Below are 19,256 nucleotides of genomic sequence, written 5' to 3'. Positions count from 1 at the left end.
CATGGTCTTACAATCTAATCACCTCTTCAAGGCCATACCTTTCAATTACCGTAATAGGATTTCCCATCCTCAAACGTTACAGTGGGAATTAAGCTTCTAATATATGGACTTTGGGGGGCACAATTCAATCAACTCACAGCACAGACTAAACTAGTACAGCCATTTTGGAAAACAGTATGGAGGTTCCTCAAAAAATTAAAAATGGAACTACCATATGATCCAGCAATCCTGCTACTGGATATATACCCAAAGGAAATGAAATCAATATGTTGAAGAAATATCTTCACTCCCATGTTTATTGCAGTGCTATTCATACTAGCCAAGATATGTAATCAACCTATATGTCCAATGGATGAATGGATTTAAAAAAAGTGATGTGTGTGTGTGTGTGTGTGTGTGTGTGTGTACACAATAGAATGCTATTCAGCCATAAAAAGAATGAAATCCTGTCATTTGGGGCAACATGGATGGACCTGGAGGAAATCACATTAAGTGAAGTAGGCCAGGCACAGAAAAACAAATACCATATTATCTCATTCATATGTGTAATCTAAAAACAAAAAAAGAAAAGAATTGATATTTTAGAGGCAGAGAGTACAACAGTGGTTACCAGAGGGGTGGGGAAAAGGGATAACAGCAAGAGGCTGGCCAACAGGTACAAAATTACAATTAGATAGGAAGAATAAGTTCTGGTGTTCTATTGCACAGTAAGGTGATATGGTTAACAGTTAAGTTTTGTGTATTACATAACAGCCACAGGAGAGGATTTTGAATGTTCTTTCCATGAAGAAATGATAAAGGCACGAGAGGATGGATACACTAACTACCCTGACTCGATTATTACACAATATATATATGTATCAAAATACCAGACATATTAATACCATAAATATGTACTATTGCAATGTGTCAATTTAAATAAATAAATAAAGTAAAAAAAATCTAAGAGTGGAATGGCTAGATCATATGGTAGGTATATGCTTAAATTTTAAGAAACTGCCAGTTTTTCAAAGCTGTACTATTTTACATTTCCACCAACAGTGCGTGAGAGTTCTACTTGTCCTATGTTCTTGCCAACATTTGGTATGGTCAATCTCTTTAATTTTAGCTGTTCAAATAGGTGTGTAGTGGAATTATAAAATACTGTGTTTATAATTTGCTTTTCCCTGATGAGTAATGGAGTTAAGCAAATTTTTATATGCTTAGTCATCGATTTGTCTTCAGGGTAAAATGTATCTTCATATATTTTGCCCACTTTAAAAAAACTGGATTGTTTTACATATATACAGATATATTCTGGATACAAGTATATCTGGATATAAATGTTTATGTATTCTGGATATAAATCTTTTATCAGATTACTCCTTCTTTCAGTCTGTGGTTTGTGGTGTTATCTTAACTGTCTTTCAAAGAGAAGAAGTTTATAATTTTGATGAAGTCCAATTAATCAATTTGTTCTTTTATGGGTGATGCTTTTGGTTTTGTATCTATGAAATTTTTGCACAACCCAAGACCACAGAGGTTTTCTCCCATGTTTTCTTCTAGAAGTTTAATAGTTTTAGATGATACAATTAGTATTATAAGGCAGTTTCAATTAATTATATTTATATGGTGCAAGATATGGATGAAAGGTCCTTTCATTGCATGAGAATATCTAATTCTTTTAGCATCACTTGCTGAAAAGGCTATCGTTAGGTCCACTAAATTGCATTTGTGCCTTTGTCAAAAATTGGTTGTCCATATAAGTATGTGGATCTATTTCTGGATTTGCTTCTATTTCATTGATTTGTCTGTTTCTTATATCATAATACAACTGTTCATAATAAATACTGAAATCAGGCAGTGTTAGTCTCAAACTTTATTCTTTTTCAAAGTTCTTTTGTCTATTTAGGCATTTTGAATTTCCATATGAACTTTATAATCATTTGGTCATTTTCTACCAAAAAACCTCCTGAAGTTTTGTTTGGGATGACATTCAATCTATAGATAAATTTTGGAAGAATTGTTCAATAAGGAATAAATGAGGGAAAAATAAAATATTTTATTTAATTTAATCTTTAATTTTTAGAAATTTTTATTGAAAAATACACAAAGCATAAAATTTACCTTCTTAATTAGCCATTTTAAGTGTGCAGTTCACTAGTATTAAGCATGTTCACACTGTTGTGCAACCAACATACAAAACTCTTCATCTACACCCATTCAACAGTAGCTCCCTATTCATCCATCCCACCAGCCCCTGCCAACCACCATTCTACTGTTTTTCACTATGAATTTGACTGATCTAGGCACCTCATATAAGTGGAATCATACAGTATTTGTCTTTGTAACTGGCTTACTTCATTTTGCATAACGTCCTCAAGATTTATCTATTTTGTACATGTGTCAGAATTTCCTTCCTTTTTAAGAATGAATAATATTTCATTGTATGCATACACAACATTTTGTTTATCCATTCATCTGTCAATGAAGACTTTGGTTGCCTCTGCCTTTTGGCTATTGTGAATAATGTTGCTATAAACATGGGTATACAAATATCTCTTCAAGACCCTGTTTATGACTCTTTTGGGTAAATATCCAGAAGTAGAATTACTAAATAATTGTATTTCAATTTTTTAAGGAAAAGCCATATCATTTTCTATAATTGCTATATGATTTTTCATTCCTGTAATCAGTACACAAGGGTTCCAATTTCTCCACATTTTCACCAATACTTGTTATTTTCTGTTTTGTAATAGTAGTCATCCTAATGAGTGTGAGTGTTATTTTCCTTATTCCTAACTGACCTAAAAGATAATAGCTTATTCAAAGGAATAAGAGCAACAATATATTGAAAGATGATAGCTTACAGATATAAGAAATGTATGGTAGAAATGTTAGAAAGGACAGGAGAGCGAAATTGAGAATATAGTTTCTGTTATGAGGTACCTGTGCTATCTGTGAATGGTATAGTGTTATTTGAAAGTGGACTTAGATTAGTTGTAAATGTACATTTCAAACTCTAGGGTATACACTAAAAATATTTCAAAATAGGTATAGTTGATATAGTGAGAGGAGAGAAAATGGAATCATATAAAATGCTCAAATAAAACTGGAGTAGACAAAACAAAAAAGAGTAGAATTCAAAAAAAGAAAAAAAGAACAAGGGCAAGGGATGGAAAACAGTTACAAAAATGGTAGATATTTATCCAACTATATCAACAGTTACTTTAAATATGAAAGGTGTAAATACAGCAATTAATAAATAGAAATTCCCAGAGTGGATACAAAATGCCACCCAAATATATGGTGTCTAAAAAAATCTACTTTAAATATAATGACAAAGGTAGATTAAAACTAATGTGATTTATGAATATATACTATGCTGACAATAATCAAAAGCAAGCTAGAGTAGCTATATTTATTTGGGACAAAGTAGACTGTGGAACAAGAAAAATTATCAGGAATAAAGAGGGGTATTACTTAATGATAAAGGGGTCAATACTGCAAGAAGAGACAATGCTGAATGTATATGCACCTAACAACAGAGCATTAAAATTACATGAGGTAAAAACTGATAGAATTGCAAGGAGAAATAGATGAATCCACCATTATAATGGAGACTTCAATGCTTCTCTATCAATAATTAACAAATGCAGCAGGCAGAAAAATCAGTAAGGATATACTTGAACTAAGCAGCACCATCAATCAACTCAACTGAATTGACATTTATAGAATACTTCATTCAACAACAGCAGAATATGCATTTTTCTCAACTTCACATGGCACCTTCCCCAAGGCATAATACACACTTTATCAAATTTAAAAGAATAGAAATTGTACAAAATGTGATCTCACACCACAATGGACTTAAATATCAAAAAGATGATACACCATGATCAAGTGGGATTTATCCCATGGATGCAAGGATGGTTCAACATATACAAATCAACAAAATCAAGAACAAAAACCATATGATCATCTCAATAGGTGAATAAAAAGCATTTGATAAAATTCAACATCCCATCATGATAAAGACTCTCAACAAATTAGGTATTGAAGGAAAGTATCTCAACAAAGTGAAAGCCATTCATGATAAACCCACAGCTAACATCATCCTGAATGGGGGAAAGTTGAAAGCTTTTCCTCTAAGAACAGGAACAAGAGAAGGATGTCCACTCTCACCACTCTTAACATGGTACTAGAAATTCTAGCCAGAGCAATTAGGCAAGAGAAAGAAATAAAGGGCACCCAAATTGGAAAAGAGGAAGTCAAATTGCTCCTGTTTGCAGATGACATGATCTTATATAGAGAAAAACTGAAAGACTCCACCAAAAAACTCTTGGAACTGATAAATTCAGAGAAGTTGGAAAATACAAATCAGCATACAAAAATCAGTACTGTTTCTATATACCAACAATGAACTGGCTGAAAAAGAAATCGAGAAAGCAATCCTACTTACAATAGCTCCAAATAAATAAAGTACGTAGAAATAAATTTAACTAGGAGGTGAAAGAGTGCTACAATGACAACTACAAAACACTGATGAAAGAAGTTGAAGAGGACACAAAAAATGGAAAGATATGTTTCATATTTGTGAATTGGAAGAATTAATATTGTGCTCCTTGGACCCAGAGGGGAACACCAGCCCACGTGCCCTGACCTGCCGAGGTGAGCCCAGCATTACCATGCACCACTGGGGCTTCATTCTGCAACCACAGATTCTGGTTTAACGTAACCACCACCACACCTACTGTCAAGCAAAGACAATTCACCACCACAGTAGCAACCAGGGTCACCCCACAGCCAACCCTCAGTGTGATGGAAGAAACAAACCCTCTACCAAGTGACCAAACATCAACAAAAAAAATACTAGAACTACAAATAAACAAGAAGAAATGACACCACTGAAAGAATATACTAATGCTCCAAAGTCAGACTCCATGGAACAGGGAATCCTTGAAATGTCTGAAAAAGGATTCTGAGAAATGATCTTAAGAAAACTTGAAGAAATAAAGGAAGACTCAATTAGAGAACACAATGAAAAAAGAAAAAGTATCCAGAATATGAAGGAGGAAATATACAAGATTAATACCTTAAAAAAGAGTGCAGCAGAACTTCTAGAAATGAAAGATTCACTTAGTGAAATAAAAAACACAACTGAGAGCTTGAGCAGCAGGGTAGAGCAAGCAGAAGAAAGAATTTCAGAGCTTGAAGATGGTCTTTTTGAAATAACTCAGGCAGACAAAAAAAAAAGGAAAAAAGAATTTTAAATAATGAAGAAAATCTAAGAGAGACAGCAGACAACATCAAGCGCTCTAACATCTGAATCGTGGGTATTCCTGAAGGGGAGGAGAAAGAAAAGGGTATTGAAAATCTACTCAAGGAAATAGTAACAGAAAACTTCCCAGGTGTAGGGCAAGATACAGACCTTCAGATCCAGGAAACTCAAAGGTCCCCAAACAGATTCAATCCAAAAAGATCCTCCCAAAGACATATTATAGTTAAATTTGCAAAGCTCAAAATCAAAGGGGGAATTCTGCAAGCAGCAAGAGAAAAGTGTCAGGTCACTTATAGGGGAGCCCCCATCAAATTAACAGCAGACTTCTCAACTGAAACCCTACAGGCCAGAAGAAAGTGGAATGATATATACAAAATACTAAAAGAAAAAAATTGCCAGCCAAGAATTCTTTACCCAGCAAGGCTCTCCTTCAGAAATGAGGGAGAAGTAGTGTATTTCCCAGACAAACAAAAGTTGTGGGAGTTCACCACCACACGACTAGCCCTGCAAGAAATTCTCAAAGGAGTCATTCATCTGGAATCTGAATAATGATGACCACTATCACAAATACACAAGAAAGAGCAAAACCCACCCTTAAAACAAAAATGCCAGCAAGAAAGAGAAAGAACCTAATTCATCCCACCTTAAATTTCTGACTAACATTTAAGAAGAGAAATAAAAGGGGAAATAATGATCAAAAGATATTTAAACCATCTAAACAAGAAGCAATTAAATGACAGGAATTAAGCAACACTTGTCAATAACTACCCTAGATGTGAATGAACTAAACTCCCCATTCAAAAGACACAGAGTGACTGATTGGCTTAAAAGGCTAGACCCAAGTATATGCTGTCTTCAAGAGACCCACCTCACCTGCAGAGACACACATAGACTGAAAGTGAAGGGATGGAAAAAGATATATCATGCAAATGGAAACCAAAAATGAGCAGGAGTAGCTATTCTTATATTGGACAAAATAGACTTTAAACCAAAAAACATAAAAAGAGACAAAGAAGGCCACTATATTGTTCCTTTGCCTCCCACGGATTTGTCACCCCTTTTCCCCTGGGTGACAGAGCCACCAAAGATTACTCAAAGCCCATCTCTTCTGAGTAGTGAGAAGCCCCCAAAAGGGGTTAATCTTCTAGAACCCTCAAGATAGAGGCATTCCTTCCATTTGGGAAATTAACCATGAATTGGGGTTCTCTTCCCACATTTATTCACAGGAAGTTAAAGGAAGAGAACCTAGGTGGGGGTTTTGCTAAGTATAGTTTAACAAGTTTAACAATAAAAGCTGGTAACATTCAGTAAGACAGGCAAGGTGACCTTCCATGATGCAGTTTGCAACAAAAGCTTGATTTTAGCAAACATTCTCTTCTTACAGAAATTTCCCTGTATCTTTACATATCAATCAGTAACCTGTCTGTCTTTGAGCCAGCAACCTTGCTGTGTTACAATTCTTTATCTTACAACAGAGACTATAGCGGGGGAAAATTTCCTGTCCTTTGCAGGGTCAAGATTTGAAACTGCAAGGCTTTGGAAAACCAGGCCCTGTGAAGTACATTTGCTTTATGCATACTCCACACTATATAGTGATAAAGGGATCTAGCCAGCTAGAAGACATAACAATCATAAACATGTATGCACCTAATACTGGAGCACCCAGATATGTAAAGCAAACACCCTTAGACATAAAGAAAGAAATAGAACCTAATACATTAATAGTGGGTGATCTGAACACCCCTCTCTCAGTATGGGACAGATCTTCCAGGCAACAAGTCAACAAAGAGACACAGGATTTAAGCTACACCTTAGACCAACTGGACTTGGCAGATATATACAGAACATTTCACCCAACAACTAAAGAATATACTACTTTTGTCTCATCAGCTCATGGAACATTCTCCAGTATAGACCACATATGAGGTCACAAATCTAGTCTCAGCAAATTTTTAAAAATTGAAATTATTCCAAGTATCTTTTCAGACCACAATGGACTAAAATTGGAAATAAATAATAAGCAAAACTGTGGAAACTATACAAATACATGGAAACTAAATAATTAGGCTACTGAATGACCTATGGGTCCAGGATGAAATTAAACAATAAATGAAAAAATTTCTAGAAACTAATGAAAATAAAGATACATCATACCAAAACCTGTGGGATACTGTAAAAGCAGTACTAAGAGGCAAATTTATTGGAATAAATGCTTGCATCAAAAGTTTGGAAAGACTTCAAATGAATGACCTAACACTATGCCTCAAAGAACTTGAAAAATAAGAATCCAAACCTAAAGGTAGTAGATGGCAAGAAATAATTAAGATCAGAGCAGAACTAAATGACATAGAGACCCAAAAAACAATAGAAAAGATCAACAAAACAAAAAGCTGGTTTTTCAAGAATATAAATAAAATAGACAAACCATTAACTAGATTAACAAAAAAAAAGGAGAAGACCCAAATAACAAAAATCAGAAATGAAGAGGGAGACATTACAACTGATACCACAGAAATACAAAGAATCATTAGAGACTATTATAAACAACTGTATGACTAACAAATATGAAAACCTAGAAGATATGGATAAGTTTCTAGACACATACAGACTACCCAGACTGAACCAAGAAGAGAGAGAAAACCTGAACATACCAGTAACAAGCAAGGAGATTGAGGCAGTAATTAGCAATCTTCCAAAAAAGAAAAGTCTGGGTCTGGATGGATTTACAGCTGAATTCTATAAACTTTTAAAGAGGAGTTAATACCAATTCTCCTCAAACAATTCCAAGCAATTGAAACAGGAAGCTATTCTCCCAAACTCATTCTATGAGGCCAACATGACTCTATACCAAAACCAGATAAAGACATAATAAGAAAAGAAAATTACAGGCCAATATCCTTGATGAACCTAGATGCAAAAATCCTCAACAAAATATTAGCAATCAGAATACAGCAACATATTTTAAAAAATTATACACACGATCAAGTGGGATTCATCCCAGGGATGGTTCAGCATATGAAAGTCAATAAATGTGATACATCACATCAACAAACTCAAGGACAAAGACCATATGATTATCTCAATAGATGCTGAAAAAGCATTTGACAAAATTCAACATCCCTTCATGATAAAGACTCTCAACAAATTAGGTATAGAAGGAAAATATCTCAACACAATAAAAGCCATTTATGACAAGCCCACCAGCAGCATCATTCCGAATGGGGAAAAACTGAGGGCCTTTCCCTTAAGAACAGGGATAAGACAAGGATGCCCACTCTTACCACTTCTGTTTAATATACTGCTGGAGGTACTAGCCAGAGCAATCAGGCAAGAGAAAGAAATGAATGGAATCCAGATTGGAAAATATGAAGTCAAACTTTCTCTATTTGCAGATGACATGATAGTATATATAGAAAAACCTAAAGACTCTATCAAAAATCTCCTAGAGCTAGTTAATAATTTTAGTAACATTGCAGGATACAAAAGAAATGCCCCAAACTCAGTTGCATTTATATACTCAAATAATGAACTAACAGAAAGAGAAATAAAGTAAGCCCCTTTACAATTGTCACGAGAAAAGTAAAATACCTAGGGATCAATTTAACCAAGGAGGTGAAAGACCTCTATAGTGAGAACTGCAAACCATTTCTGAAAGACATTAAAGAAGACACAAAAAGATGGAAAGATATTCCATGCTCTTGGATTGGAAGAATTAACATTGTGAAAATGTCTATACCACCCAACGCGATCTACAGATTCAATGCAATCCCCATCAAAATACCAATGACATTTTTCAAAGAAATGGAAAAAACAATCTTATCTTTCATATGGAACAACAAACGATCTCAAATAGCCAAGGCAATCCTGAGCAAAAAAAACTAAAGCCAGAGGCATAACTCTACCTGACGTCAAATTATCCTACAATGCTATTGTAGCCCAAACAGCGTGGTACTGGTATAAAAATAGACATTCAGACCAATGGAGTAGAATTGAGAACCCAGAAATCCTCACTCAGGCTTATAGCCATCTGATATTGGACAAAGGCAACAAAAATCTACATTGGGGAAAAGACTGCCTCTTCAACAACTGGTGCTGGGAAAACTGGATATCCATATACAGAAGAATTAATCTAGGTATGTGTCTGTCACCAAACACTAAAATCAACTCAAAATGGACTAAAGACTTAAGTATAAGACCTGAAACTGTAAAATTACTAAGGGAAAATATAGGTGAAATACTTTAGCAACTAGGTCTGGGCTCAGGCTTTAAGAACATGAGCCCAAAAGTACAAGCAGCAAAAGACAATATAAACAAATGGGACTATATCAAACTAAAAAGCTTCTGCACAGCAAAGGAAATAATCAACAAAGTGAAACGACAACCTACAGAGTGGGAGAAAATTTTTGCTAACTATGCTTCTGACAAGGGAGTAATATCCAGATTATACATAGAACTCAAGCTATTATACGGTAAAAAAAAACAAATGACCCAATTGAAAAATGAGCAAAGGAGCTGAATAGAAATTTTCCAAGGAAGACATACAAATGGCCAACAGGTACGTGAAAAAATGCTTGACATCACTAGTCATCAGGGAAGTGCAAATTAAAACTACATTGAGATACCACCTCACCCCAGTTAGACTGGCTATAATCAAAAAGACAGTGAATAACAAATGCTGGTAAGGATGTGGAGAGAAGGGAACACTCCTACATTGTTGGTAGGACTGTGAATTAGAACAACCACTATGGAAAACAGTATGGAGGTTTCTCAAACAACTACAGATAGTTCCTCCATATGATCCAGCAATCCCTCTTCTGGGTATATACCCAGAGGAATGGAAATCGTCATGTTGAAGGGATACCTGCACTCCCATGTTCATTGCAGCTCTGTTTACAACAGGCAAGACATGGAACCAACCTAAATGTTCTTCAGTGGATGAATGGATAAGGAAACTGTGGTATATATACATGGTGGAATACTACTCTGACATAAAAAAGAATGAAATACTCCCATTTGCAACAACATGGATGAGCCTGGAGAAACTTATGTTGAGTGAAATAAGCAAAGCACAGAGGGGTAAATACTGCATGTACTCACTCATATGTGGGAGCTAAGAGATAAAGAAGGAAGGGGAAAAAAGACCACAGTAGTGCGTTTGTCTTGCAGAGGGAGAGAACATTCCTTGGGCTACAGAGTGGAGTGGGGAGAAGGGGGGGTGGGAGGGGGAGGGAGGTGGAGATAACTGGGTGGGGGACACGGGGTACAAAAGCAATTTCTGGTAATGAGTATGCTGCCAGTATGAACCTGGCCCTCACATCATGCCATGAGGGGTGACAATCAGCATTTTAGCTCATGAATATTCACAATATAATTAATTAATTAATTAATTTAAAATAAATAAATAAATTTGAGCTAGTTAAAAACTCTCTTAATTGTAGAAAATGAATAATAATGTAAATGAATTTTGTCCATAGAAATTCAAATTAATTATTTCTAGTGTAATGCAACTGATTATTGCCTTGTGGCTAGATCTATTTTGCCTCTATTTGTTCATTTATTTCAGTTTTTTTTTTATTGCTTAAAAAAAGAAAAGAATTAATATTGTGAAAAGGTCCATACTACTCAAACCAATCTACGGATTCGATGCAATCCCTATCAAAATACCAATGACATTCTTTACAGAAATAGAAAAAGGAACCCTAAAATTCATATGAAACAAAAAAAAGACCCTGAATAGCCAAAGAAATCCTGAGGAAAAAGAACACAGCTGGAGGCATTCATTGTATTACCTGACATCAAGACTTTATAGAGTTACTGTGATCAAGACAGTGTGGTACTGGCAAAAGAACAGACAAACAGATAATTGGAACAAAAAGAGAGCTCAGAAATGGATGCACAAAAATACAGTCAACTCATCTTTGACAAAGGAGCAAAAGCAATTCAATGGAGAAAGGACAGTCTTTTTAGCAAATGGTGCTCAAGCAACTGGACATCCACATGCAATAAAAAAAAAAAAATGAATCTAGATGTAGACCTTACACCTTTTATAAAATTTAACTCAGAATGGATCATAGACCTAAATAAAAAATGCAAATTATATGATTTCTAGAAGATAATATAAGAGAAAATCTAGGCGGCCTTTGGTTTGATGATGACTTTTTAGATACAATAGCAAAAGCATGATCTATGAAAGAAAAAATTCATAAATTGCAGTTCATTAAAATTAAAACTTCTACTCTGAAAAGGACACTGTTTAGGGAATCAAATAACAATCCACAGACTAGGAGAAAATCTTTTCAAACATATATCTGATAAAAGACTTGTATCCAAATATACAGAGAATGCTTAAAACAGTATTCCCTTGTGGTCCTCTGTGCCCTCTGAATCCCTCACAGAATGAAGGTCTGGAAACACTCTGTTGATCCCACAGTCTTCAGTTTCAGTGTTCTCTGAGAAGTCTGCATCCAGGTCTTCCAGTTTTTGTATTCCCTGACCCTGGTGTGAAACTTATATCAATCTAATTATGGGTGTTAGTAATTAGCAGGAATTAGCACCCATCATGGACAAAGTTCAGGTTTCCTTCAGTGAAACCAACTCATACACACACACATTGACAGCCATTTGCCCAAACAATATAATCTCCTTTTGCACCAGAGGTTATGAGCATTGCTGGGTGTCTGAAGCCGCTATTGTCAATGAGCACTTGGGAATAGTACTGATGACTGACAGGAGGACTAGGGAGTTGGGCAAGTGAGATCCCCACAAGATAATGCGTCCAAATGGCTACTCCATCTCAAAGAAAGAGGAAGCCTAGTAAGCATTTATTTCTCATATAAAACCAGGTTTTCCCATGTAACATTAGAATAAGTACTGGGTCTTATAATGCACAGAATTCTCATTTTACCCAAATTTTTGGATAAATTGAAAAATTAAATTATAAATGCATATTTTTCCCAAATCTGAATTCAAAGTACAACTTAGCCTTAAAGTCTTGAGACTAGATTTCTTGACTTATTTTTGCCAGAACACCGTGGACTTTAGTTTTCTCATCTGTTAAGCAAAAGGATCTCAGACAACTACTATTTGCTATGGGTCAAATGTGTCCCCCAAAACTTCATGTATTGGAAACTTAATCTCCATTGTAATAGTGTTAAGAGGGTGGGAAATCCAATTATGGTATTTGCAAAGTGGGGCCTTTAAGAGGTGATTGGATCAGGAGGACTGTGCCCTTGTGAATGGATTAATCCATTGATGATTAAAGGGTGGTCATGGGTGTTCTTATGATGGCTTTATAAGGAGAGCAATTGAGAACATTAACTCACTCTTGCTCAGCCCATGTGACACTATAGAAGAAGGCCCTCACCAGGTGTGTTCCCTGGAGTTTGGACTTCCCAGCCTCTGAAACGGTAAGAAATAGATTTTGTTTCTTTATAAATTACCCAGTTCCAGGTATACTAAGTAACAGAGATGGACTAATACACTATTTTTAATCAACATTTTTTTCCAATCAAAAGAGAAAACATGGAAACCACAGAAGCTATATGCAATTAGACAAGACCACCAGGAATCTCATTATCCACAACCACTAGCAACATCTGGGCTCTTTCCCCATTCCTATGCCTAACTGTTTTCACAGACATTATGTCACACAATAGAAAATATGTCATCTGCTTTCACACTCATTTTCCCATAGCACTACACAATTGTTAAGGATTCTTCTAGCTCCATGATTTCATGTATATTTAGTTTCTTATGGTTTCTTTTTCTTATGTATCATGACAATTACAAATCATGGCGAATATTATTTGATTTTTTACTAATAAACAACTCAATCCAAAGTTTATCATGGAAACTAAATGAAACAACTGTACAAGTAAATTATTTATAGACTTAGAAGGAATTATTACGATCATTTATTTACACTGTGTTGTCCCTTGATTGGGTTGTAGCCCAAAGAAATTTCCACATAGTGAGTTGAAGGGCAGGTTGTACATTTCTCTTCTCCCCTAGGAGAAGCATATGATCTATGAGGACAGAGGTAGCTTTTAAGAAAAATTTCTGGCGATGAACAAATATAACGTTTTAAAACCTGAAAGCTCCTTTGAACTAAGCAGTTGAGAATGTAATTTTTAGCACCTGTTTAGTGAAATAATATAGGTACCATGTGGAAAAGAATGAAGATGGCTGCTTTAAGAATAACTGTGGCAGCCTTTGCATGCCAATAAAACAGTACTGAGAGATAAGTACAGCAACGATGGAAGTTTGGACATTAGCCAAATATTGAATGAGCACCTACTACATACAAGACATTGGCCCTAGGCAAGTGGAATCCCAGGAAGACCATGACATTGTTGTTGCCTGCAGGAATTTACAGCTCGACAGGGGATGTTGAGGTGTGACATTTAGACATAAGTTGCTCTAAGGTGAGGTGCAAAGAGGTAGGCATTATACCAGATGGGTATCTGAGGTATGACAGGAATTTCTTCTGTTGACTTGGAGCAATGTTCCAATGGATCATTCCCTCCAAGGAAGGAGTCTTTGTTCTGAGCAGTGTCACATATTAACAAAGGACACATAGTAGGCTTTTCCATTCCATTTACTAGAGAACTGAAGTGAAATCCAAATGTAACTCAAAAGGGGCATCCTCTTTACTAAATTCTGAGAGTCTAATTTTGTGAAAAAAAAAAAAAATGGGTAAAGAGGTGGAATCACACCTGCTAGGGAACACAGTATCACAGGATTCAAAACTACAAAGGGAATCCATTTCAAAGTCTACAGGATTCAGTCTCAGAGAGGCAATTAGAAGGCCCTTCACATGAAAGACCTCAGAAGTGTTTACAGGAACATGCCCCAAAGAAGGAGTTCATTTCTGGATTATTATCACTAATGTTGCTTTCCTCCTTAAGTCCCTAGATCTTAGGAAAAATAAAAGATGTCATTGCCTTCCTGGCAACGTTTGGCTCTAAATGGCCTGGGAAACCAACACGTGCATGTAAATGGTACCAAATGCTGGATGAAAGGCAAGCAAATCTGCAGCAGTCACCTGATGATTCTAAATATCTGGATGGTGGATAAGAATTTATTGTTTGGTGTCAACATCTCGACCTCAGGGCGGCATTCTTTGACTCCTCAGGTAAAGCTTTGAATCACTTTTCTTAAGCTCACTCTTATCCCTCTATAACCATATTTTAATTATCTGTTCACTCATGTGTCTCCCCAGTGGGTCTAATTTGGGGAGGAGAGACACCTTTCTCTCCTCTTTCTCGCCATTGTCTCTGCAGTGACTAGCACAGTGCCTGGAGCATCACTGCTCAATCAATAAATATGAGATGAATGAATGAACACTAGGGCAACTTGTGGGGGCCCATCACTAAGCGGAAGAGCACTGGTGAGGGCATCAGGGAAAGAGCTCCGCCAAGGGTCAGCCAATCCCTTCGATGTTTGCCTAAGTGGGTGGCACGTGGCTTCAGCTGCACCAATGGCCAAGAACTTCTTCCTTATGTCAGTTGAGGCTGGTCGAGAACATTGCTGGGGAAGCCCACTTGATGTTCTGATACCATGTGAGTACAAGATGAGGACCTTAGAGCCCACCTGGTACAGTACCCACGTGTTAAAGATGGAGAAACCATGGTCCATAAGGGAGCAGCTGTTGTCCCCAAGGCACTAGCTGGCAGAGGAGACTTTCATACCCACTCCAGGCATCCTGCTCAGTGCTCTTTCCTCCACAGTCAGCTGTCTCTCCTAAGAGCTCAGAGACACAACAGGCCAGGGTTTCAGGGGCAGCTCCACGAAGGACATATCCATGTAGCCTTGGCAGGTCCCCCTTTCTGAAGCTCGGTTTCCCCACTGGGAAAATTGGTCTTATAACACATGACTCCCAGGGACATTGAGCTAGCCGTAGAGGAGCAGGCCATGTCAAGTGCCTAGCACAAAGCCAGGTCCATGATGGGTTCCCAGGCCTTAACTCCCTTCCCCTCCTCCCAGGCCCATGAGGCCCTTCAGGACCAGCAGAGATAAGAGTGTCCTTAGTGGTCGGCAAGGGTCAGCTCTGCAGAGGGGCCCAGCTCCGCAGACCCATGTCATCCCTCAGGAGGCGAGCTCGGAGCTCACTCGTGCATTGCTGTGCTCTCGCTCCGAAGAAACTCCCCTTCCTGCTCGCTCCTAACATCCGCCAAGGAAACGCAGCCTTCAAAACACAGACTTTCCAATTTTCCTAGTAAAGTGAATGAAAGAACCTTTTGGGGAATAGAGCGATTTCTTTTTAGCTGCACTTGTTTACTTTTCCATAAACTCCCAGGATGGCTTACATGTTAGCTGTTAATCACACCATCTGTTCAAACAGCACTTCAGTAAATGATTCGATTCATACTTTTCTTCTAAAAGAATCTTTTTAAGGACAGTGTTTATGTCTCTGTTATCCTTCATTTGGCAACGTAGCATGAATGAGCTATTTTAACATTGCTGTCATTGTAAACACATATTGAATTTCCCGTTTCTTGACTGTGCAGAACACAGGACAAGTTCTCTGCATTTATTCCACTTGATTCTAGGCTTGGGGGTGCGGGAGGGTGGGGGGAGGAGTGTAAGCAGACAGAGATTCTATTTTCTAAAGGAAAAAAAGGCAGAGACAGAAGTTCTAAGCAATATTTCCTCTGAAATCATGCATTTCGTGGCCATGAGTAGGTCCCAGCTCCGTGAGATGATTCCGGACAAGCCACGGTGAACAGAGTGGTTGGAAAAGGTCAGCTGTGCTGAGAGGCCTGGCTGCTCAAACCCATCTCATCACTCAGAGGCAGAATCATTGGTTTAGAGGGACTTCTGGAAAAAGAGCCTGGGTCCCCCCAGCACGTCCAGCCAAAAGCCTGAAATGGATACCAGGGTGATACCAGGCCTGAAATGGAGGCAAAAGGGCCGCTGGGGTTTGTGGCAGGGGGCAGGAGAGTAGAGGTGGACTTCTTGTTGCTGCAAGCTGTTCTGTGGACCTCTGAAGGCCGCGTATCCGTGCGAGCTTCTGGTAGTTCAGACAGCGGCGCGGTGTGCCCTAGCACTGGCCCAGATGGATGCCTCTCTCCCCTGCTTTCCGGGACCTTTAGCCACATGGAAAGTCTGCATTGTACGGTCACATACACGGTGTAAGGGATGGACAAAGGAGGCACGTGTAAACTGGTGTAGGAACACTGATGAAGGAGGGACAGACTCTCTAGACCTTCTTAAGGCCTTCCAGGACACGGACCCATCCTATGTTCATGCCCTAACTCTTGCTGATCCATTCATACAAACTTATTACTGTTCCCATAAACACCTCATTTTTTTCCAACTTTGTGCATGGGATCGATACAGTGTCTGTAAAATGCATCACACCACCGTCTTTCCTGTGACTCCAGCTTGCAAATGTAGATCATGGGACTCTTTGGCCTCGTGTGAGTGAATTCCCGTAATAAATCTCCTCTTATATATCTATGTATATCCTGTTGTCTCTGTTTCTCTGGGGAACCCTGACTAATACAAGCCAGAAGGAAGAAAAGTCTCTGTAGCAGGTCCAGGCTGTGATAAACACTGCCCTACTGCTTAGCTCTTATGATTCAGCAGACCAAGTGTGTTAGAAGTGTCAAAATGTCTATGGCAGACAGCAATGCTCTATGTAGCCTCTGGCAAGCCCCAGTTGGAGAATTACTGCACAGACCCCTAGGATTTTTGAGTAAGGCACACCCTCCTTTGCCAACAACTATCTATTAGAAAAGCAACTCCTGCTGTTCCCTAGTAGAGACTAAACACCACATTATGGAATACCAAATAACTATCTAACCTGAATTTCTCATCATGAAGTCAGTGTTGTTAATCCACCAAATCATAAAATTGGACGCATGCAGCAGTTTTCCATTGTAAAATGAAAATGGTATTTAAAAACAGAGCTGAAGAAGTATGAAAGACAGTAGCAAACTACACAAGAAATGGCTCAAACTTCCATTGTAATGCTTCACTGCTTTTCCCTCAGCCCTCATGACCCCTAACCTATGACCAATTAACAGAGGAAAGAAAGAATGGAACTGGCTTACATGTAGATGTGCATGGTATTCTGGAGTCATCCAGATGTGATGGACGGTACATTGCAGCCTCATTCAGGGTATCCCAGAAAGACAGTAGTGAAATGGTACCACTGGTCAGAACTCCACACGTCCACTTGAAGAAATGGCCTAGAATATGGATCTACTCATAGAGTACTGGTTATGCTTGACCAACTGGTTAGGGACATGGAAAGAGCAATATTAAAAGACTGATGACTAGGAAGTATGGAGAAGAGGTGAATAGACGGACCTCTCTGAGTGGATGCAGATTATAACATGTTAATGTTCCATGTAAAGGCCCACCAGAATACACCCACTTTAGAGAAGGCTCTCAATACTTAGGTGGACAAGATGTGATAGACTGCAAAATGACCACAAATTATTCCCATTCCTAAATGTATGTTCCTTATCAATTTGACTTTGTCACTCTCCCCATTAAGAGGTGGCGTCTATTATTCCACTCCTTGGATTGGGATTTGACCATATTACTTGCTTTAGCTAAAGGTTCTTTAACAAATGTGATGCCTTCAAAGTCCTTATGCATTGGTGCTTTCTTTCTCTTGTTGAGTTTGGAACCCTGAGACCATTTTCATGTGAATGATCCTGAAATAATCTACTGAAGAGGCCATGTGGAGGAGAACTGAGATGCTTCAGTGGACAGCCTGCCAATCACTAGATATATGAGTGAGGCCTTCAAAAACGATCTAGACCTCGGAACTCGACTGAAGTAGACAGAAGAATCACCCAGCCAGCCCACAAAATTATCAGAAATAATAAATATCTATTGTTTTAAGCCAGAAAAAAAGAAACTTTTTTTTTACAGCTCTATGCAAATAAACTTGATAATTCAACTTGTCCAATTGACTTCAGTAGAGACAAAAAGTCTAGTAAGCCAATTACCAAATAAATAAATAAATAAATAAATAAATAGATAAGGATTTCCCTCCAATAAGTGGCAGCAGACTAAGAATATTTCATGGGACAGTTCAACATAACCTTCAAAAATAATATTATTCCAATAGTACTTAAACAATTTTAGAGCATAGAAAAAGAAACAATACTTTTAGATTCATTATATAAACTTCTTCTTTTAAAATCGTTTTACGAGAAATGTTGAAAGAATAGTACAAAAAATTTATTGTCTGAGATCATGCACTGCATTTAGTTGTTATGTCTCATCTTTCTTTAATCTGAAACAGTCCTTCAGTCTTTGTCTTTCATGACCTCCACATTTTTAGAGAATACAGGACAGTTATTCTTCAGAATGTCCTCTCAATTTGACTTCACGGGATGTTGCCTCATGATTAGATTTAGGTTATCTATGATTTTTGGTTTTTGTTTTTTTTCTTTTTGGTCAGGAATACCATGCAAGTTATTTGTGTCCTTCTCATTGTGTAGTATCAGGAGGTGCATGATACTGTTTTGTTCCAGTGTTAATGGTGTTAATGTTGAACACCGGGTTATGGTGGTGCATGCACGGTTTCTCCACTGTGAACATATTATTTTCTCCTTTGTATTATTTCTCCTTTGCATGATATGTATTTTATGAGGAGATACTTTAGGACTATGTAAATATCTTGTTTCTCACAAACTTTCCCCCTAGTAGTTCTAACATAACACTTTCATTTTATTAAGCATGATGGACTTTTAAAAACTTTTAAAACCTAATTTCAGACCTACAGAAAGGTTGAAAGTATAGTACGAAACATTTCCTTTTACCCTTCACCAAATTACCAAAAGGTTATTTTATTACACATTCTCTGTATGTATTTGCATATGTATTTGTGTGTGTAATATTTTTCTGACCCATTGAAAGTAAATGGCAGACACAGTACTTCAGTTTGTATTTCCTAAAAGCGAGGTCATTCTCTTTCATAACCAAAACACAATTACAAAAACCAAGAAATTCGCATTAACACAGTACTATTAGC

Source organism: Cynocephalus volans, chromosome X, assembly GCF_027409185.1.
Source record: "Cynocephalus volans isolate mCynVol1 chromosome X, mCynVol1.pri, whole genome shotgun sequence".
NCBI lineage: Eukaryota > Metazoa > Chordata > Mammalia > Dermoptera > Cynocephalidae > Cynocephalus > Cynocephalus volans.
Note: the sequence above shows the minus strand (reverse complement) of the source record.